The sequence below is a fragment of the Pleurodeles waltl genome, chromosome 3_1 (assembly GCF_031143425.1).
Source record: "Pleurodeles waltl isolate 20211129_DDA chromosome 3_1, aPleWal1.hap1.20221129, whole genome shotgun sequence".
Taxonomy (NCBI): Eukaryota; Metazoa; Chordata; class Amphibia; order Caudata; family Salamandridae; genus Pleurodeles; species Pleurodeles waltl.
The window spans coordinates 885,567,602-885,591,062 of NC_090440.1; positions in this window are offsets into that span (position 1 = coordinate 885,567,602).

Consider the following 23,461-nt stretch of genomic DNA (forward strand, 5'->3'; position numbering starts at 1 on the left):
GAGATTTCCCAGAGAGTAAAGGGCAAGCCAAAAAGCCATTGAAGAACATTCTTAGGGGGCACAGAGGAAAACAACAGGCAGCAGGCCAGCACATGAAATCAGGTTGCAAAGTGGCAGTCTGCCTGCAGCCTAGCAGTCAACAGGCACCAGGCTAACACAGCAAAGTGGTTAGTCAAAATGACGGTCCCTCCTGGCAGCAGAGTAGTCCTCTGGCAATGTGCAGATGTTGAGCCAGAAGCAGCTGATTACAAGTCCTGTGCAGTGCCTAAAAACATGAGGTCAGAGACCCAGTACTTATACTCCTTTGATGTAGGGGGTGACTTGAAAGGAATCCTCAGAAGTGCATAGCAATACCTTTAAGCCCAGCCCTGGCTCCAGACGATCAGTAGGTGGTAAATCAGCCCTTTGTGTGAGGATGGGATACAGCTTTTACAAATGTTAAGTGTGAACCACCTCTCCCTCTCTTAGCCCAGGAAGACTATCAGTATACAGATGAATACAAATATATCCCTTGTCATACCCAACCTTTCCTGTGTTGTGGCTGTCTAGAAAGTATGCACAAAGTGTAATTGTCACCCAGGCCAGACGTAAACCGGAGACAGGCTGCAAAACACACAGAATTAGGAGCATAGGGAAATGCCCACTTTCTAGAAGCAGCATTTCTAAAATACTAATGTGAAATTCAACTTCACCAGTAAGTATAATTTATCATTACCATTCTAAACATACCAAACATGACAAAACTACTCCTTTCTGATCAGGAATTACTTAAAAGTGTATAAGGGAATTCCTGATGCTAACCTATGAGAGGAGCAGACCTCACAGTAGTGAACAACAAAATAGGTTGTTGGACATGCAATACATACAATTACATGTTCTACTTTTTACTTACACAACACCCTGCCCATAGGGCTACCCATGGTCTACATTAGTAGTGACCTATGTCTAATAAAAGGGGAGTTTAAGGAGTGGCAAGTAGTTTTAAATGCCAAGACCAAGTGGCAAAAACTGTGCAGGCAGGCCCTGCAATGGCAGGCATGAGACCGGTTTGAAAGGCTACTTCCATGGGTGCCACAATCAGTGCTGCAGGTCCACTAGTAGCATTTAATTTACTGGCCCTGGGTAAATGGTATACCACTTTACAAGGGACTTACAAGTAAATCAAATATACCATGTGTTTAGAGGAGAGAGCAAATGCACTTTAGCACTGATTAGCAGTGGCAAAGTGCCCAGAGTCCTAAAACCAACAAAAAGTGGGTGAGAAAATAGAAGGAGGTTGGCAAAAAGTTTGGGACAACACTGTAGAAATGGCCATTTCCAACAAATCCCATGTTGAAAAATAACTGCGGCCAACCCACGCTATGCACGGCCAAAGGCTGTACGATGGCATGGAGTTGGATGCCTACAGGGGTTGGCAGCAGGGCCTGGCTGCAGGCCCAGTGGCCCACCCCCAATGTGCATGGCCAACGGCTGTATGTGGTGTGGTTGAATGCCTACAGGGGGTTTGGCCTCAGGGTCTGCCCACAGGCCAGGCCCTGCAGCCAACCCTGCTGCACACAGCTATAGGCTGTGCATGGCAGGGGTTGAAGACCTACCGGGGGGGGACTTTGGCCTCAGGGCCTGGCCATAGCCTTCCTCCACACATGGACGAAGACCGTGTGCAGTGAGAGTTGGATTAACTTAAGGTAATTTAATATTACTTAATGTTAAAAAACCCTAGAACTTCACTGAAAAAGCAAAGATTACAGGGATGTTATAGTTAAGAAATATAATTTCAAAAAACCTTAGAAATTCACTAAAATACCGAAGGTTAGAGGGATGCTATGGTTAAGTTCAGACTTTACATGCACAAAACCAGAGAAATTCAACAGTTATAGTTATACATGTCCCTAGACACTATAACTCGTGCTCGTTCAGCAGCGTTATCAGTATCAAAGAAATACACTTTTTAGATTGGACCATATATGTTAAGAATGGCAAGCTATACACTAAAGCACACAGGAAACCCACTGCAGTCAAGTACCCGCTTAAATGACTATAGCTTTCATTCCAACAAGCTTAAATACAACATTCTTTTTTCAGAGAACTTGGTCATGTGCTAAAATTGCATTGAAGATTGACAGCAAAGGCAGGCACACATGGGCTTGATAGAGAGGTTCCTTGAGAGAGAATATAGTCAGGATGTCATCCAGACAGCTCAGTGGAAGGCAAACATGAGGCAATGTGGGGTAGACACAACTGAGTTTTAATGCCATTGACCAATATGTGGTGTCTTTTATTGTAATAGTGATTTTGTGGTGGATGTCCTAAAGTGGTCCTGTCCAAAATTATATGTAGGCAGTATGATCTTGCAGATCCACAAGAGGATTCTCAAACATCTGAGAGCTGTTAGGAATCAAGACCAAATCTATCCTGTAGCCAGGCATTTTAAGGAGGTCCACAAATGTAATGCATTTGATTTAAGTTACTTTGTAATTGATCAGTACCCAGAGACATCAGAGGTGGCAATAGGGAGCAAATGTTAAGGAGACTTGAGTCACAGTATGTTCTGATTCTAAATAGTAACATTCCAGTAGGTCACAACATAGAAGAGTAACTATATGCACATTTTTAGATCCTCCCTTCCTTTGTATCCTTTGAGCAATCTTTTGAAAGTTTTGGATTTTAGAATATATGGTTGCAGTTATAATATTTGCTGTGGCTCTCCTTGTGTGATGTAGCGTTTTTAAAAATTTAATGTTAATTATTTTTTAAATTATATAATTCTGTTTTGATTTAATCTGTCACAGAGTATACACACAACCACAGACACTGTTAATTAGAGAATCACCCACTCGGGCAGAATCCCAACGCATATATGCATGGTCTAGATGTAGACTTACGAACACAGGCATTTCTATTAGGTGAATTCACATATTTTGAAATGCATTTTTTCTAGAAATAACCATATTGATTGTTTTAACGTATATGAGCCCGTAATTAATTCAGTGCTCACAGCCATAGCAGAATATTAGCTCATACATGTACAGTCACATCATTACATGCAGATTTTAGATATTGGGGCAATTCCATCAGGTGAACCGAATTCATGCACATTAAAGTGTAGTTTTTAATCTATTCAAGAAATAATTTTGTTGCATGATTATTTCAATATAGGTTTGAAATTAATTGTAATATTTACAATCATTTGATTGTATTTGCATTCCAATTATTATGCAAGCAATGGGATGCCTGGATGTAATATAGATTTTTGTGTCAGAGCGTGCCAAAATTTTCACTTATAATTTATTAAAAAATTCCACTTATAATTTATAACATTTGGATACATTTGTGAAGCATGATTCACTATTGTTTTTCGTGATTATGAAGGTTGAAATGTTGTTATGACTCCTAAGAGGCTATTTGATGTGGTAATCATAGTATTTTTGCCCATGTTCACTATGGGATGTGAATGCACTATATAAACAACAACTAACATGGCTCTTGTTATGTGAACAAGGCTGGGCGACTGCCCAAAATACGTTATGCAATAAAGTATTTTATTGTACACAGATTGCCATAGTGTTGGAGCCTCTTTCAAGTTGGAAGTGGTGTTGGAGTAGATGCGACGGAGCTGCAGGCACCGTATGCCGATGTGCCCCTCATTTAGGAGCACCATGCATGCCAGAAAGAGCATTTTATGCATTAATAAGTCACAGAGCTCCCTAGCTGAAAGAAACTGCTGCGGGAGGTAGCAACTGGCAGCGGGAGTGTCGAAGGATGCCTGTGTCTCCAGGGAAACCTCACTGTCATAAGTAGCACAAGCTGCATTTCGGAGAGGGGCACAGAGTATATATGTATCAGACACATCTTCTCGCTAACACTGCATGCAAGAAGTCCAACACTTTGGGGGCATTTGCTTTGGCTTTTATGAAGTGCTTTCATGCTCATGCTACCGGTTATGTATTTATTTTACCTACGTACAGTTGCCCGTAGGTAGTTATTGTTAGGACCAAGTTTCCTTAGGAAAAGAGATTTTTTGTTTTGCCAATAACTTTAGCACTGTTTGATGAATCCTCATGACATTTTCAAAACTATTATGCCACTCACTTCAGCTGTTGTCTTGAAAGTTTCAGGGTCTGAGAAAATGGGGGTATCCCAAGGCACATTTTCCCCATGCAATTTCCATTGGGATTTTGAAAGTGACCACAGCCCGAACCGCTGCACAGAATTAAACCAAATTTGGCAGAAAGTTAGCTCTTTGTCCAGAAAGAGCCCTTTTTGTTGTTTGGTGTAAATCCATTCAGTAGTTTTTGAGATAATAAAGGAAAAAGAAATATAGATATTTAGGGACACAGATCATCTGAGGATAAAACAGTCCCTGTGCTGATATCTGATTGTCTGCCAACACTTGACACTTGAACTCAGTCTTAGCCCAGTCCCAAAAAAAGAGTGAAAAATAAAGAAAAGGGGGCACGGTAGTAATGCTCTGACCCCCTAGGATAGGTCCTAAGGTTTCCCAGGGGCCCAGCCAGGGCAAGAAAGCCTTTAAAAAAATTTCACATGAAACTGCAGTGGATTGAAGGATTCAGAGAAAAACTTCCTGGACTTATATATTTTTTTTAACCCCTGGGTGGACCAGGTCCTGGGGGTATACCTTGATTTAAGAAAAGGGAAGTTGGACACATACAGCCTCCCTACCCAAGGTTAGTTTGAGCACCAGGGACCACCAACTCCACAATGTTTACATATGAAAATATTAGAAGGTTGGCGTTCTTAGGCCTTTGCAGGTCCTAAGGACCACCACCTCCCCAGGCCTTGCCATCCAAAAAGGAGGGGAGATGCACAGACCCCCTCCAGCATCTAAAATGGCCCCAGGGATTGCCAAACCCCTGGGGCACATAACTACTGAAAAGGGAAAGGAGGCTGCATAGCCCCCCTCCAGGGCCATATTGGGCCCCGGGAATCATCACCTACCTGGGCACGCACTACCAAATGAAAAGTGGGAAGGGGCCACATGCTCCCCCCCTCACCTGGGCCATTTTCGGCCCCCGGGACCACCACCTCCCTGAGGCTGGCCCACCAAGCGAGAGCAAACTGTAAGTTCGCTCCTAGCGGGCAGGAGCATGAAAATTGCCCCTGCTCTCTGGAAGCAGTCTTTTCAATTATTTTCCTGCCAGCTATCAAGTAGGCAGGAAACAGATTAAATGATTGCTCGCGTGCCCAGGAAGCAGCATTTTGAGTTGCTCCCTGCAATCTGGAGCAAAGCCGGCTCCCGCTGGATGCAGGGAGCCGGCAGAGACTGCAGGGCCCCCGCAGTCCTCAGAAGACTATTTGCACTTGGCCAAAGCCAAGCTAGTGTTTTCTCTGCAGTGATACCTTGAAAAGTAATCTAAAATCCTTGATGGTGGTGATTGCATTGTTGCTCCTTCAAACTCAATATCTTCTATAGTGACTGTGATGAGTGGGTTTTTTCTTGTCATGTCCAGCTGAGAATCGGGCAGTGTCCCTTTAAACTACTGCAACTATGCAAATGCGCAAAATGACCCAGATGCCCTGTCTGATTGGCCGAAAGTCTTTCGTGGCACGGGTTTGGATGCCGACTTACACACCCACACAACCACTCACACACCCAGGTTACAGGGATATTATAGTTAGGAAATAGGAATAAAAAACCTTAGAAATTCACTGAAAAAAAGAAAGGTTAGAGGGACGTTAATGTTAGGTTCTGAATTTGCATGCCCAAAACCATAGAAATTCAGCTGTTATTTCAAGTAACTATAACTCGTGCCCTAAGATAAATATAACTTGTGCCCTCACAATGCACAACTAATTATCCCACGTGCTACATCATTGATATTATCACTGAAACATTTGCAAACAAATTATTGATGAGAAAACTGCACGACAGGGCACAAGTCCTATGGTTTCTACATTCAACATCAGTAATAGTTTTCTCATCAATAATTGTATTGCAAATGTTGGCGTTAAACTATAAATGATGTCACAGACAATGTAATTTCTGGTGTAATAAGTGAAGTGAGTAGCAGTTTATAGCGAGGGCACTAGATATAGTTACCCTAGGAACCACGTTTTTGGGGCCAATTACGAGTGTTAGGCCACCAGACCGCCATGTTATGAGGTTTGTGGGCAGACCTGCCAACCTACCTCCATCCCCACCAGGATCCAAGATCCCGACGGGCTAATGATGGTCCTGGTTGTAATTAGCCAGGGCGGCACTGAGGTCAGTGCCACCCTGCTGATTACAACCTTGTTCTCTGACAGCCTTTTCATGGCGGTTTCACCACCATGAAAAGGCTGGTAGAGAACAAGTGCAGGGGGCCACTGGGAGGCCCCTGCATGGCTGAAACCCGTGGCATGGACAGTGCAGGGGTCCCCCTGTGCAGCACCCTTGAAATGCACACTGTGTTCTGTGCAGACTGGGTGCATTTCAAGGGTGCTAGTGTACCTTGCATGCAGCAGAATTGCCCCTGGCTCAATTATGAGCCAGGAACAATGCTGCAGCACCTTTCCCACTGGGCTGACGAGTGGAAACCTTGGTTTCCACCAGTCAGCCCAGTGGGAAAGTTGTACTGGAGCCGGTGGGGAGACCACCAGCACGGCGGCAGTCTCCTTGTCTGGAGTTTATCAGACGGATGTTTTCATCCACCAAACTCCTAATGACCCCTTAGTTTTTTTAGATAAGTATAACTGTTGAATTTCAATGGTTTTGTGCATGTAAAATCTGAATCTAACTACAAGGTCCCTCCAGCCTTTGTTTTTTTAGTGAATTTCTACGTTTTTTAAATTCTATTTCCTAACCATCACTTGTAACCTTTTTTTTTTTCAGTGAAACCATATATATATATAAATATATATACGAATTTAACATTGAAGTTAAAGATGCCGCACTCACAGGATTCCAATAATCTTCTTTTATTTAGTACACAAAAACTCCACCAACTGACTCCAACGCGTTTCGACCTTCCCGGTCTTGATCACGACCGTGATCCTGTGAGTGCGGCATCTTTAACTTCAATGTTAAATTCGTATCAAGATTAATGGGAATTAGGTCCTTCCCCGATGCCGGCACCGATGCAGAGCGCGCCTCTCCCTAGGATCTGTTGGAGGTTTGATATATATATATATATATATATATATATATATATATATATGTATCTGTGTCTGTGTAGATAGATCAATATAAATATATACATAGATGGATAGGTATGTGATTAAAAATCTATTCATTTTGACTAAGTATCATGTCAGATGCTGTTCAGTGAGTCATGAGGCAGGCACAGACTACTAGGGTTTAAGGGTAGGGTCTGAGATTGTGTCTCACTGATGGGCCCATCCTACTATGGTTCTGCAGTCTGGGCCAATTGCAGCCCCTTTTGCCCTTGACTCAGGGTAGCAAGGGTGAGTAGTTAGTCTTCTCAGGGAGGCTGTGTGGTGTGGTGTGACTCAGCACTTTTCAGTTAACTAACATACACAGTAATCTCAACTTCCAGCCCAGGGCTTGTCTTCTCAATAAAAAAATTAATTGAATCACATTGTTCCACTAAATACTCTACCATTCCTATCATCAGATAAATCAGGGTTTGTGAGTGAAATTCCCTTTAAACCCAGTCATTTCCCTCTGCAGCCCCTCCTTAGTGCACCCTGTAGCTCTGGGTCCATTGCCTTGCAAAAATCAGGAGTTAGTGTCAATCAAGCTCAGGTGTAGTATTATTCCTTCAAAAACAAGTGCACATTCAGTCCTTTTAGTATTTAGTTCTACCTCCTTCTTGGTGGAGGATGGCACATTTAGAGTCTTAAGTCATGGCTTGTTATATGGGGCAGCCCTCCCTTGCAGTCTGCAGGGTGCTGAATAGTCTTCTGCAGTGCAACTGAGGCCAGGCATTGGTGTATGTCAGTCTATTTCCCTAGTCTCCATCTGTAGAGCCGCACTACCAGGGCAGGTGCTATACGGCCTGTGTGCAGACTTTGTAGTGTTGTGGCCCTGTCTGGCCTGAGAACAGAAGCAGTTTTGGTTGATTCGGGTGTGGTCACAGCAGTTGTGGTCCTGATGAGATCAGTGACAAGTGCAGACCTAGCTGGGCTTACAGCAAATACATCTCTTCATACAACGACAGACTCTCGTCCTGCAAGGCCATGCAGTTTCCTTCTCTCTTGCAGCAGGCAAGTAGACTTCAAGGAACTTCATGGCAAATTCAGAAGGAAGTACAGGCTTCACCACTGGGAGGCTGTTTTAGACACACACCAGTCACTAGTCACTAGTGGACTGCAGCACTTGTTGCACCTCCACTAGAGTGACCATCTAAAGCATGAATTCAGACCTGCCACAAAGGCCTAGGTGAGCCACTTTAAAATGTTTTGACGTGTCAAAATCCCAAAGTTAGCCCTTAAGTAGGCCTTACCAGCCCAAAGGCAGAGTGCGAAGTATTAAAAAGTATGGCATATGTATTTAATGTTTTTACACATCACAGTGAAAAGGTCCTAGATCTGTTTTTCACTGTAGCAGTGCTGGCTGTGCCATAGAAAACACTGACTACACTTAGTAAGCTATCTTACTACTGGCACATAGAGACTTCAGAATGTCAATGTTATACTGCCTAAAGCCTCTACTAGCCTTTTCAGAGTGAAGGCCTGATTACGACTTCGGCTGAGGGGATTACTACATCCCAAATGTGACAGATATCCCACTACGTATTACGAGTTCCATAGGATATAATGGACTAGTAATTCGGCGGGTGGGATATTCGTCACATTTGGGATGGAGTAATTCCCACCATCGAAATCGTAATCAGGCCCTTAATCCCATACTGTCACCTAGTAGTCTGCTGCCACCAGGGGACAGAAGCACCCTAGGCGAGGTGAGATGTAACCTCCTCCTCACAGTGTGGCCTGGGGGATGTTCCCATCAACTGCACAAGCTACAAAGGGGCATTCTCTGTCTCAGACAGAGGTACTCCTATCTAGGCCTGCTCTTTCTTTTGTCCAGATAGTCACAATGGCCAGTCCCTTGCCTGTTGTGGAACTTATTTGCAAGGGGAGTTTTTTATTTCCTAATTTCCCTAGCCATACAAGGGGTGTGCCTAGGTCTCTTCCCAGGAGCAAAGTAATTCTTTCATCTTGAATGTTGGCAAAACCGTGCACTGCAGGATTGCTTAGGGCCAACCCCACAGGAAATGATGTCAAAGTGAGTAGGATTGCCCCTGAGAATGGTTTCCCTATTGGGCATGGAGTCTCCCCCACCCACAAGCTAGTACAAAGTATAAATGGGCCACCTATGCGTAACTTCTTCAGAACAAATATGGATCTGTGGCACACAGAAGAAGTACTGAACCTTCTGTGAACCTATAGAGAGATACCCCAAGGATTGGATCTGCTCCCACTTGTACCCAGACAGTGAAGTGAACCCCACAAGACAGTTGGCTGACCTCCTGTTAAGCTGCATGAAGCCTACATTTTCTAAGAGTCCAGCTGACCAGTTTCAACTGCAGCTGCCCTCAACCCTGCTGGGGTACCCACGAGGTCCTAGACACATGTACGGTGTTTGAGTGTACTGCTATGACCCTAAAATTATGAAAACTGAAAACATAGGAACTTGTACAGAATGATGTGCCTAAAGACCAAGCAGAGACCGGGACTGACTTTGAAGCTGCAGCCAACGAATTACTAGTCACATTCAACTCACTGGTTTCCCCCACTAAAAGGATTTCAACTACAAGAAAAGTTTCTAAGGCCAAACGTAGAGGTACTTCACCGAGTCCAACATTAAATAGTATCCTATTGCTGATGAGAACTTCCTGGGCATGGATTCTGGACTTTGCCTTCTTAGAGCTTCCTGCTGTCGATGACGACCGTACCAGGATTCCCACTGGAGCCGAGGCTCACACCAAGGGCCTGCACTTCACCGAGCTGCAGTTGTCTAGCCCTCCTTTGGTCCCAGCCTGCACATCTATCTGCAGACGACTTATTGACAAGGATATTTCTCCAGAAGAACCTGGTCCTTGTACTTGACTAGCAGTAGATTGCATTCTGCTTTAACCTTTGTCTTGGACAGGTTTAGTGAGAGTAGAAGATTGTGGGTAGCGATTTGTGCTTATAGACACTATGTTCACATAAGATGTCTAAAAATCTTGTAGCTGTGGCATTTTCTGAGAGCGTTATTTTCTAAGCACAAGAATGCCCTTGCGTCCAAAATGGACGCAAGCATGCATTTTGTGCTTAGAAAAGGCACTAAATAAGACTAAATACAACAGAATCTGAATAGCGAGCAGCCAGTTGTCTAAGTAAGCCTCAGCAAGGCCTACTAGTGCAAGCGGTTCGCCCTTCTCTGCACAAAGTCCTCAGACCATATTGTGAAGAAGTTGGCACAGAAACTGAAATAAAATAAAAAGTTTATTAAACCTCATGAGGTGGTACTACAGTTCAAACAGCACCCTTCGGTAATGTTTGAAGTAGCACACTGAACTAAGAGAGCATGGTCCTTTTATACCCACACAGGGGCTAAAAGAAGGTGGTACAATTATAGAAGCAAGACTAATATACATATAAGGTCATATGGAAATGCACAGTCGACAGGTAGGAGGGGCTTACAGTTTTAAAGGACTAGTTGACACATTACTGTCTTTTACTGATTACTAACAGCTGTGGATCTTACTGGGCATGTGCGAAAGTGGGAGATGCTAAATATAACTTGTCACTAGACAGATTTTCAAGAGTAGTTAACAGAAAGACAGGACAGAGCATATGGTGGGCACACGGCAGAGAAAATGGCTGCCATGAATGCAAAATAGATTCCGCAAAATGATCACAATAGTTGCTAAATACAAGATGTCTTCTGATAATGCTTAATCTAATCGCTACTGATTTACAACAGACAACCCTTTCAGCATTAGCTGAAGACATTCGTCTTTCTGGAATAATCTAAATATTCATCTTGTTTATTTATGCTCATCATTTCAGCTATTTCCTCATCTAACATGTGTTGTGCTTTCATTTCTGTAATATTTATTTTGGTAGTCATACAAGCAGTAATACACATGGAGCAAAACATTGGACCACACTGAATACAGATACAGCATGTGAAAAATATTGCAATCATTATACACAGGATAGTCAGTAGTTTCCAGCCCCAAGCGGAAACAAGAGCCCAAAACCATCCAGAAAAAGTCCAAGTACCAGTTTCTGTGTGGATTTCTGCAGCAATTTTATGCAATTTAGATATTGCATCATATACTGAAGGTGAGTGATCTGGAATGAAAACGCAGCAACTACTACCGATGATGCGACATGCACCACCTCGATCAGCTAATATCACATCTAGTACAAGATGATTTTGGAGCGCCACAATCCTCGCAATTTGGAGCTCCTCGGTAATAATCCCAAGTGCCAGAGCTGCCTGATTGGTAACAGCTTCCACAACCATAGTCAATCGTCTCAATTTTCTACTGTTTAACACAGCACCCACAAAGGAGAACAACCCTAAATTAAAATCAACATATTGTTGCAGGCTAGTGTCCGTTTGGTCTACCTCATTTGTACTTATTGTCCTTTTATATCTATTTTTACTGATGTCATTGAACCGTTTAAAATCTCGGTGATATGATGCAGGGGCCAAAAACACAGGGGGTAATAGAAAAGATACATAACACACACCTGACCACCCAACAGGTAGTTGGTAATATCCATAGTTACCACAAACAAAATATGTATTATGTGAAGCTGTAAAACTACTATTATTTACACCCTCAATAGTTAAAATCAGGGTACAATCACTTATCCCCACTGGAATTCGCCTAATGCTACGTATACATAAATCTGCTTTAGTTTTTGTAACAGAAATCACAAATTGTTCTTTCTTGTCAGAGTCTCTTATATTTGTGAAGACATATGGTATTGAAACATTGTCCGGTTGATAATCTTACCATTCCCATTTAGTTCCTTTGGCTTGTGGATACCCATCTTTGTCTTGGTAGCATACTTTATTAAGGCGAAAAAGAAGTCCGCCCTCTGTACGTTTTCCAGATGCAAACATAAGCGTATACCAAGCTTGACAAGAACAATTGTGTGAAAAAGGAAGAGGAATGAAAGGTGTTCCTCCTTTCTTTTGATGCGCAGGTATCATTCCACATACCCAACAGTTAGTAGTATTTGTAGCGTGATGAGTATGATGCAACATCTGAATGAAAGTATTATTGAAGTACAATTGACGGTGCTTCTGCTCCTGATAGGGAAGCAGAAAGTAATAGTGATCCTCTGGTACTGGAGTAGTGGCAACAAAAAACTCACAAGCAGGAGCCTTCTTTTCAACAAACCAGGTGATTATTGCTATAACCACCAAAACAACAACAAACCCCATAGTACTAATGATCAATTTGTTATTCATTTTAGCAACAGTGATAATCGACCCTTTCAGAAATTAATTAAAAACAATCGTTGGAGCTCTTATCCCTGGGCAGCCGCTGATTTCTTCACCACGGGCCAAGACGGGTGTCACTACTCTAATGCATGGCTGATCCCCCCCCTTGCCACATTGGCTCTCCGTTTCACTAACCCAGGCTGTAGCTCAACCAGTTTTCTCCAGCACTACCGGGTCTTTCCTCGGTCTCAAATTACATTTCGACACTCCAGAAATCGTATGATCCAGGAAGAACTCCGCAGATTTGTCAGGTGATATAGCACAGCCTTTTTCCGTAGTCAAAATCTTTCGATGATCGGTCAGCACAGCAGGTTCCACCAAGGTAGGTAGCACTCTCTTGCAGTGAGTACTATGGACCCAATACTTTCGGTTCGTCACTCGAACTGCTGTCCTTGTCGCAAGGAGCACCTCCTCTGGGCCTTGCCACCTTTGTTCCAAGCTGCTTGATCTTTCAAAGGGATTAATCATCACCTGGTCACCAGGTGGGAGTTCATGGCCTTCACCTGTAGATCTGTCAGGAAGTGCTTCTCGAACCTGTTGATGAATAGAAACCAAATTGTCGGTTAACTGTGCCAAATAATCATTCATCAGGACACAAGGTACATCATATACAGAATTTGGCTTAGGAACTCCCCAAATGTTCATTGGCCTTCCAAATACTATTTCATAGGGGGTAAGGCCTGTTCAAGAGTGTGGCACTGACCTAATAGACAATAATGCCAACGGTAATTCATCCGGCCAAGTTAAAGATGTGGAAGCCTGTATCTTCGCTAACTTCAGCTTCAAAGTAGCATTATACCTTTCCACCAACCCTGCTGATTGTGGGTGGAAAACCGCATTGAACTTCTGTTTGATCCCTAATCCTTTCAGGACATACTTAATAACTTCCCCAACAAAATGAGGTCCAAACCTAGAGAAAAATTATTTCAAAAGCACCTTTGCTGTGGTAATGGCAGTATTATCCTTTGTGGGGTACGCCTCTATCCATTTAAGGACGGCACATACCACCACCAAGACATACTTTAAATTGTTGCAGCGTTCAAGCTGAATATAATCCATTTGTAGAGCTTCGAAAGGTGCAGTTTGTGTAGCAAACCCTCCCGCAGGAGTTCGTGTCCCTTTTCCAGGATTGTATTGTAAACAGATCAAACAAGACTGTACTACTCTCTTAGCTGTACTGGAAATTTCTGGATGCTCCCAAACTTGCGTAAGCAACTTCGTTATTGTTGAAGCTCCAACATGTGCCAGCCCATGTGCCATCTGAACCATAGGTTGTACAAAAGCTATAGGCAATTTCCATTTATCCATCTGCTTATTCCGCCAACAGTCCTTATCATCCAATTCTCCTTCTTCAGATGATTGCTCACGTTCTATCACAGAAGCAGATTTTTGTATATCTAATACGTCTTGTCTAGCATTATGCCAACATTCAGCTTGTGACTTCACTACATACATAGAAGTAGTACTTCGCTGCATCTCAGTCTCACGTGCTACGCGGTCTGCAAGGGCATTACCTTGCCCTATCTTATCGGTCACTTTCTTGTGTGCACTACATTTCACAATAGCTAGTTTCTTTGGATATGTCAATGCAGTCAAGAGGATATGCACTAATTCTCCGTGCATTATCTGCATCCCGTGGGATGTGAGAAAGCCTCTCTCCTTCCAAAGCAAACCAAAATCATGAGCCACTCCAAAAGCATAGCGGCTGTCTGTATAAATGTTCACACATAAGTCAGAACTAAGCTCACATGCTCGTGTCAAAGCTATTAGTTCAGCTGCTTTAGCTGACTTCTGTGGTATACGAGCTGTCTTCACTACCGTGTGTATTGTGGTGATTGCATATGCAAGGGGCGTATCTTGTAAATCAATACGACCCTTTGTCTGTTCTTCGGTAAGGAATATACAATCATATGTTTCTTGTGACTGAGGCTGAGTCACCGGATATGGCAACAAAGTGGCTGGATTTAGTGTTGCACATCTCTTCAGTGTAATGTGAGGAGCCAGCAATGTCAATTCATATCCTGTCAGGTGAGCGCTAGTTAAATTTTGTGTCTTTGTTTGATTTAAAAGAGCATCAACCACATGGGGTACTAACACTAACAGCTTATGTGACAAAACTATCCCTTCACTCTGACGTATTGACACAGCTGTTGCAGCAACTGAACGAAAACACCCAGGCAACGCTCAAGCGACAGGATCAAGTACTGCTGAAAAATATGCACAGGGACGCTGCTTATCGCCATGTGTCTGTACTAAAACTGACAATGCACATCTATCTTTCTCATGTACGTAAAGTGCAAAAGGCTTCATGTAATCTGGAGTTCCTAACACTGGTGCTGAACAAAAGGCTTGTCGTAGCTGCCGGAAAGCAGTCTCACATTCATCTGTCCATGGGAGGGGCGTTGGAGTATCTTTAGTCAAAAGTGCTAGCAAAGGTTTGACAATGTGTGAAAACCCTAATATCCATTGCCTACAAAAAGAAGTAAGACCAAGGAATGCACAAACATCTTTCTGAGTAGAGGGTACTGGTGTGTCTAAAATTGCTTGAATACGATCTGATGTGAGTGCACGGCCCTCCTTAGACAAAAGGTGACCTAAATAGGTTACCTTTGGTCTACAATATTGCAATTTCTTTCGTGACACTTTATGATGGTGTGAAGCAAGAAAAGAAAGTAAGGACAAAGTGCACTTTTCACATTGCTCAGGGGTATCAGCTGCCAACAAAATATCATCAACATATTGTATGAGAGCCACACCTTCAGGCAATACAAAAGAATCAAGTTGTCGTTTTAATGCTTGACTATAAATACTAGGACTCTCAGTATAGCCTTGAGGAACTCTGCAAAATCTAAATGATTGTTTATTCAAAGTAAAACCAAACAAATATCGGCTGTCAGGATGAATAGGGATCGAAAAGAAAGCATTCTTCAAGTCTATCACAGAGAACGTAGTTGCTGTCAGGGGAACCAAAGTAAGAAGTGTTGTGATGTCAGATACCACAGGATATTGTGGTACCACAATCTTATTGACTTCTCGTAAATCAATAATGAATCGGTAAATCCTAGTATCAGTATTCTTTTTCAGAATAGGAAGAATCGGACTGTTACAAACAGTATACGGAACTTTCTCAACTACTCCAATTGCAATAAGATCATGCACAATTCGTGTGAGTGCTTTTTTGCCCTCCTGTGAAATTTTGTATTTAGGCAAACGTGGCAATACAGCTCCCTCCTTGACACTAATATGTACCGGTGGAATAATCATTTGTTCCACATCAGTATCTGAAGTAGCCCACAAAGTACTAGGGAGTGAAGCTAATGCAATTTCCTCTTTAACAAGACAAACTCTTTTCATCACAGGATGATAATCATTCAAAATAACACGCACCCCTTCAGGACAGCATCGTATTGTAGTCCTGAAATACTTGAGCATATCAAGACCCACAATATTGTCTGGTGTATTTGGAGAAAGCAAAAATGGACATGGAGCAGTAAATGTATCAACATGGAATGCAAGTGGTTGTGACAATGGGCTAGGGGAAGGTGTTCCATCGAAACCTATCGATGTAATGGTTAAGCCAGACAGGGGAGCCCTTGGAATCAATTGTTTAGACAAGGCGCTACGAGTAGCTCCTGTATCAACCAGAAACTGATCAGTAGAACCCAAAACATGTGTTGTAACATAGGGACCCCTCTGATCTACTGGAACTTCAACTGATTCCTTACCCCATCCTAGGCAATCCTATGCATAAGCAGAATCTTGGAAATCAGGTTGCACATAGTTAGACATCTGGTATTGGTTCCGTCTATCAAAAGTGTTAAACCCATCCTGCACTCGTACATTAGCATCAACCGTAGCATGATCATTCGTGCTTCTTCTAGGCCCTGAATATCCTGAGCGATTTCTCATTTGTCTCCGGCCACGTGAACACTGCTGAACACGTAGTGCTGGACAATCGGCAGCCCAATGCCCAAATTTCTTACAATACGCACACTGATTAACAGACAAATTCGAACGAGTGTAAGAAGAACCCTAAGATCCACGTCCACCTCTATCACTACCTCTAAAAGGCGGACCATAAGCTTGAGCCAACATAACCTTCGTCTTTAATTCTTTAATCTTTTTATCCTCGCTACCTTTTGCTTCTAGTTCCTGACGTTCATAATACTGAGCCATAGTCAAAAGAGAAACCGGAGTAGAGGTAGTCCATGAACTTTCACTAGCTTTTAGATGACTAGCTATTCCTGGTAACAGATTTGCGGCATATTTATCGACAAACAAATGTCTGCCCGTGTCCTCTGACAATAACTGGCTGCTAAAATCATGAAATGCTTCTTCAAAGCGTGTAAAGAAATCAGAGACTGATTCATCTGCCTTTTGCTTACAAGACGCTAAAACAGTCCAATCTATCTTTTTAGGGGCAATAATAGTTTTTAACTTAACTAATATGGCTGCGGGAAGATCTAGGATCAACTGATATGGCTTTTTCGCAGGTTCCCTATCCCAGTCCATCTGTTCTAATTCTTTCCATGACACCCCAAAAACTACACAATCATCAACTTTACGAACAGTTCTCTACATATCTGGTGGTAATATCAATCCGAAAAATAAATCAATGTCAGCCAAAGTCATAGTACAAGAACTAATTGCTCCCTCAACTTCCTCATAAAAGGCGGCTGGATTTTTCAGCGGGTCAGGTAATGCTGTTTTAAGTGCCATTATATCTGCCCTATTCCAAGGAGTATACACCCAATTATAAATAAAATAACCCTTAGCATCAACAGAAGTTTTATCATCACTTGTACCCAATCCTTTAGGAGGAACATACAAAGGCGTGGCCTCCCGCATTGGTTTCGCATGAACTATCATAGTCTTATCTGTTCCGAAGATGGAAGCTTGCACCCCGCCGGTCTGAGATGTCCGTGCAACTACGTCCACGGCCCTTTTCTCCTCTTGCAAACGGACTGCCACAACACATAATTTTACCAAACGCCTGATTGCATCAGCCACCTGGGAGAAAACAAAAAGACCATCACGCATTTGCTTATGATCAGCTGCTACATCATCGGGCTCTAACTTATCAGAATATTTCCCAAAGAGTTCAATAACTTCTGTGCCAAGTGCCTAAGTAAAATATAGCTGCTCCTTTTCCGTCCACCCTTTCATGTTGTCTAAAAGTTCAGAAGCAGAGACAACGCTACAAATTGTTTTACGAGCAATAGATCTAAGCTCAGGCGCACGGTCAGCAGGCAACATAGAGCGACTGTCTCGTATGTTGTGTTGCTCCGAACCGGAGACCTCAGCTAACTCATAAGGGGCAGAAGGAACGACATACGGAGGTGGAGGGCGATCTAGTAACAAAAAATCATCGTGTGGTTTATTAAGGAGAGGATAGAGAGGTTGCCTAACAGTGTATTGGCCAGTTACCTGTAATTTACGTTCTTTCTCTTCTAGCTCCTTTAAGTCATTTCTTTCTTTCTTTTTCATTTCCAGTGCTTTCACACATACATTCTTCTGCTGCTCTTTCTCAAGCAAGGCTTGCTCACGCTTCACTCGTCCACACACTTCTTTCTCCCACATTCGTACACAGTCAAACATATCTTGCCTAGACCTTCGCTTACACATACCTTGTTCCGCATACTCAATCTTTCGCAAATCAAATGACCTATGCATAGGCCAACGTAACTCAGGATCCGCACGAGTATATTTATTCCATAATGTGCTGTACATTATAGAAGAAAGACCATGTTTAACATACATATCTCTATTGGGCGTCCCCTCTGGGGGTGCCAGTTGCGATTCTTCCAGTCTCAAATTGCTACTAAAGCAACACATCCTACGAAGTGCGCTAAAAACAGGCATGCCAAAAATAGTGCAGAATATGCAATATTATAATCAAAGTAGCACTTAAGGTGCTGTTCAAATCAAAATTAAATTGGAGAAAATTCTCCTCTTTACCTGCCTATATAAATTGCAATTTATATATCAATTCAAAGGACACAAATTGACTAGTCACCCAAAACACGAGAACCACAGTAAGTGGTGCTAAACTTCATAACCAAACAAAGGCATCAAAACCCACAGCAAGTGCCGTAAAACGGCTCTTACCAATCACAGGGCGTCCAGGTTCCAACTGCCAAGTTCTAAAATCTACCAAATGGTCACTGCATGACGAATGAACAAAAAGGATCTCAGTCGAGGACCGGCGCCACTTGGATGGTCAAATCAGAAAGAAGGGAAAAACGTAGTGGTTGGCAAGACTCCGGTCTCCTCAGGCATTGATCGTCCGCATCGAGATCCCAATCCTTCATTGCGACCAATCCGTCGGGTGTCCGAGTCGCCGATGAGTCCCTGTTCGGGCGCCAATTTGTCGAAGTAAGCCTCAGCAAGGCCTACTAGTGCAAGGGGTTTGCCCTTCTCTGCACAAAGTCCTCAGACCATATAGGAAGAAGTTGGCACAGAAACTGAAATAAAAGACAAAGTTTATTAAACCTCATGAGGTGGTACTACAGTTCAAACAGCACCCTTCGGTAATGTTTGAAGTAGCACACTGAACTAAGAGAGCATGGTCCTTTTATACCCAAGCAGGGGCTAAAAGAAGGTGGTACTACTATAGAAGCAAGACTTACATACATATAAGGTCATATGGAAATGCACAGTCGACAGGTAGGAGGGGCTAACAGTTTTCAAGGACTAGTTGACACATTGCTGTCTGTTACTGATTTCTAACAGCTGCAGATCTTACTGTGCATGTGCGAAAGTGGGAGATGCTAAATATAACTTGTCGATAGACAGATTTTCAAGAGTAGTTAACAGAAAGGTAGGACAGAGCACATGGCGAGCACATGGCAGAGAAAATGGCTGCCATGAATACAAAATGGATTCCGCAAAATGTTCACAATAGTTGCTAAATTCAAGATGTCTTCTTCTAATGCTTAATCTAATCGCTACTGATTTACAACACAGTCACACTAACTAACTGCTTTTACAGTTGAATTTTATTCCCCCAAATATTCTTAATTATGTGAGCAGGCATATTCCAGTTATTATTGGTAAGCCTATGTAAAAGAGTAATGTAAAATTACCAAAATTACTCTAATTACTCTGACATAATTGAAATTCTGGCCAGGCCTATTATTGGTGTCCATTCGTTCATCAAATTTTACTCTATTTTTAGGATTGTGGGGATTTTTATTGTGTTGCGTTTTCTACTTTTTAGCTGTTTTATTACTGATACATGCTTTACACATTTCTCCTAAGTTAAGCATGTCTTCTCTGTGCTACACCTACTATGGATTGAGCTCAGGTTTACATTTTTGAGACATAACTGGACCTGGTATGGAATTATGACATTATTCTTTGGTGAGGACTCACATCTCTTCCAACTAATAATCCACTTTCCCACCATTATTAATAAGTGCCACAACATTGTGTATTTATTGTAATATGTGTCTGTATCAACACCCTTACAATGTTTTGTAGTGGTCAATATAAGTAGCAGAGGGAGGGCAAAATCAGCAACAGAATTCAATAAGAACTCCAGCAATCACACACAAGGGAAGAGTCAAAATGTGAGGATAAAACCAGAGCTTAATACTAAATAAAGTCTAGACTGCTACAGTAGGTATTGGAACATGCAAACTGGATGGACCTGTGTTTGTGTATTTAATATTACGTGTGGGACTAGTTAACCCCTAGGGTGCCCGGACATAAAGGTTACGTCCTCGTTTGCATAGTACATCATGGTATGGGCCCTCGGGGGAAGCAATAATGCTCCCCCCAGGGCCTCGCACCCCCCTTCCATGGGGAGGGATGGAAGGGGAATCGCTTCCTCTTTCATCCCCAACCCCAGACCTCTCTGTGGCGTTTGATGACGTCTGCGCGTGATCGCATGCTGACCTCATCAGAGGCTGCTCCCTCCGTGCTGGGAGAAATACAAAAGCATTTCTCCTCAGATCACGAGGAGGGGCGAGAGAGGCATTAAAGGAAAGGAAAGGCCTTTCCTTTCCATTGATGTCTCTTTCTGCATTTCTGCTGCCCGATCGCAATGGGATCGGGCAGCAGATAAGCCCACTAGATACCAGGGAGTTTGTTTTTTTATTATATGCATAAAGGGTGCTGCCCCTTGGGCCAGAGCCGCTCCCCAGGGGGCAATTTATTTTAAGGCCATTTCTGCCCCCCTGAGGGCAGAACGGCATATTATAATTAGGCCGATCTGCCCCCAGGGGGGTGCAGAAACCACTTGACACCAGGGATTTTTATTTGTTTGCATCAATTTCATGCAAGAGGAGCGTCCCCTTAGGCAAGGGTCACTCCCCTCGGGGGAACATTTATTTTAGGCCATTTCTTCACCCCTTGGGGGCAGATCGTCCTATTTTCATTAGGCCAATTTGCCCCAAAGGGAAGCCAAAACCACTAGGCACCAGGGATTGGTGTGTGTGTGTATATGTGTGTTTATTTTATTTAGGAGGGCAGCCCCTTGCTCAAGTGTCGCTCCCCATGGGGGGGCACATTACTGTTGGCCATATCTGCCCCCCTTGGGGAGAGATCGGCCTATTTTTGGAAGGCCCATCTGCCCCCAAGGGGGGCAGAAAGCCCACCAGAGACCAGGGAAGATTTTTTATTTTTTTTAAAGGGTGGTGGTATGGCCATACCCCACCCCAAATAAATGGGGCCAAAGTTGTTCTGCCCACTGGTGGGTAGATGGGGCAAGTACCACCTATCTACTCCCCGGAGGAGCAGAAAGCCTACTATAGGCCAAGGAATTTTAAAAACATTACAAATAGTGGGTGGTGACTACCAACCAGTGTGGGCATGGTTATGCCTCCACCCCAACTGAATGGGGTAAGTCTTTCAGCTCTTCCTCAAACATCTTGTCCCACAGAAAGCAAGAGGACATTTGATTATTTTGGGTTTTGGTTTTACATTTGGGCGATAAAAGCTTGTCTAACTCTCAAAATCATCCCACTTGGGATGTGAGGGCTGCACTTTTTGGACTTTGGGACGTTGCAATGTAGAAAAATCCGCAAGACCTAGACACATCTGAATACTAAACATCTGGGTGAGTCCAGGGTGGTGTGCTTCACACACACCCCACATCATTTTCTTACTCACAATGCCCTGCAAACCTCCAACTTTGCTGGAAATCACATATTTTTCCCGCATTTTTGTGATGGAACCTTTCAGAATCTGCAGGAATTCACAAAAGTCCTACCACCCAGTATTATCACATCTATATCGATAAAAAGAATATGCCCCTCTTGTCAGCCAAAAAACATTTATTTTCCAAGCTGCCCTTTTGGACCCGCTTTGGTTCCCCTTCATTTTTGACATGTTTTTGTCTCTTTCTGTCACAGGCACTTGTCCCACCTACACAAGTGAGGTATCATTTTTACCGGGAGACTGAGAGGAACGTTGAGTGGTAGAAAATTTGTGCCGGTGCGGTTATCCCACACAGAAATGTGAGAAAAATGTCATTTTTTAGCTAACTATGAGGTTTGCGAGGATTCTGGGTAAGAAAACACTAGGGGATCCACGCAAGTCACACCTCCCTGGATTGCCTCGGGTGTCTAGTTTTCAGACATTTTTGGGTTTGGTAGGATTCCCTAGATAACTGCTGAGCCCAGGACCAAAAATGCAGGTGCCCCCAACCCAGCAAAAACAGGTAGTTTAGTATTTGATCATTTTGATGTGTCCACATAGTGTTTTGGGGCATTTCCTGTCGCGGGCACTAGGCCTGCCCACACAAGTGAGGCACTATTTTTATCGGGAGACTTGGGGGAATGCTAGGTGGAAGGAAATTTGTGACTCCTCTCAGATTCCAGAGCTTTCTGTCACTGAAATTTGAGGAAAACGTGTTTTTTTGGCCACATTTTGAGGATTGCAAAGCATTCTGGTACCAGAACCTGGTGAGAGCCCCACAAGACACCCCATCTTGGATTTCCCTAGGTGTCTAGTTTTAAAAAATGCACAGGTTTGGTAGGTTTCCCCAGGTGCCGACTGAGCTAGAGGCTAAAATCCACAGCTAGGCAGTTTGCAAAAAAACAGCTCTGTTTTCTTTGGGAAAATGTGATGTGCCAACGTTGTGTTGTGGGGCATTTCCTGTCGCGGGCACTAGGCCTACCCACACAAGTGAGGTACCATTTTTATCGGGAGACTTAGGGGAACGGTGGGTGGAAGGAAATTTGTGGCTCCTCCCAGATTCCAGAACGTTCTGTCACCGAAATATGAGGGAAAAGTGTTTTTTGGGCCAAATTGTGAGGTTTGCACAGGATTCTGGGTAAAATAACCTGGTGAGAGCCCCACAAGTCACCCCATCTTGGATACCCCTAAGTGCCTAGTTTAAAAAAAATACACAGGTTTTGTAGGTTTCCCTAGGTGCCGGCTGAGCTAGAGGCCAAAATCCACAGCTAGGCACTTTGCAAAAAACACACCAGATTTCAATGTAAAATTGTGATGTGTCCGTGTTGCATTTCCTGTCACAGGCACTAGGCCTACCCACACAAGTGAGACTAAAGGAAAAACAGAATAGAAGAACAGTTGTTATTGACCTTTGTCTTTCTCAACATGTTTTCCTTTCAAATGTAAGACAGTGTGTAAAATGGACGTCTGTTCGAAAAGTGCCCTGTAATTCACATGCTAATATGGGGACCCCAGAATTCGAAGATGTGCAAATAACCACTGCTTCTCAACACCTTATATTCTGCCCAGTTTGGAAATACAAAGATTTTCTTGATACCTATTTTTCACTCTTTATATTTCAGCAAATGAATTGCTGTATACCCGGTTTACAATGAAAACCCATTTCAAGGTGCAGCTCATTTATGGGCTCTGGGTACCTAGGATTCTTGATGAACCTAGAAGTCCTATATATCCCTGCAACCAGAAGAGTTCAGCAGACGTAACGGTGTATTGCTTTAAACAATCTGACATGGCAGGAAAAAGTTAGAGTAAAACGTGAGAAACATTGCTGTTTTTTTCACCTAAATGTCAATTTTCTTTTATTTTAGCTGTTATTTTCTGTAGGAAAACCTTGTAGAATCTACACAT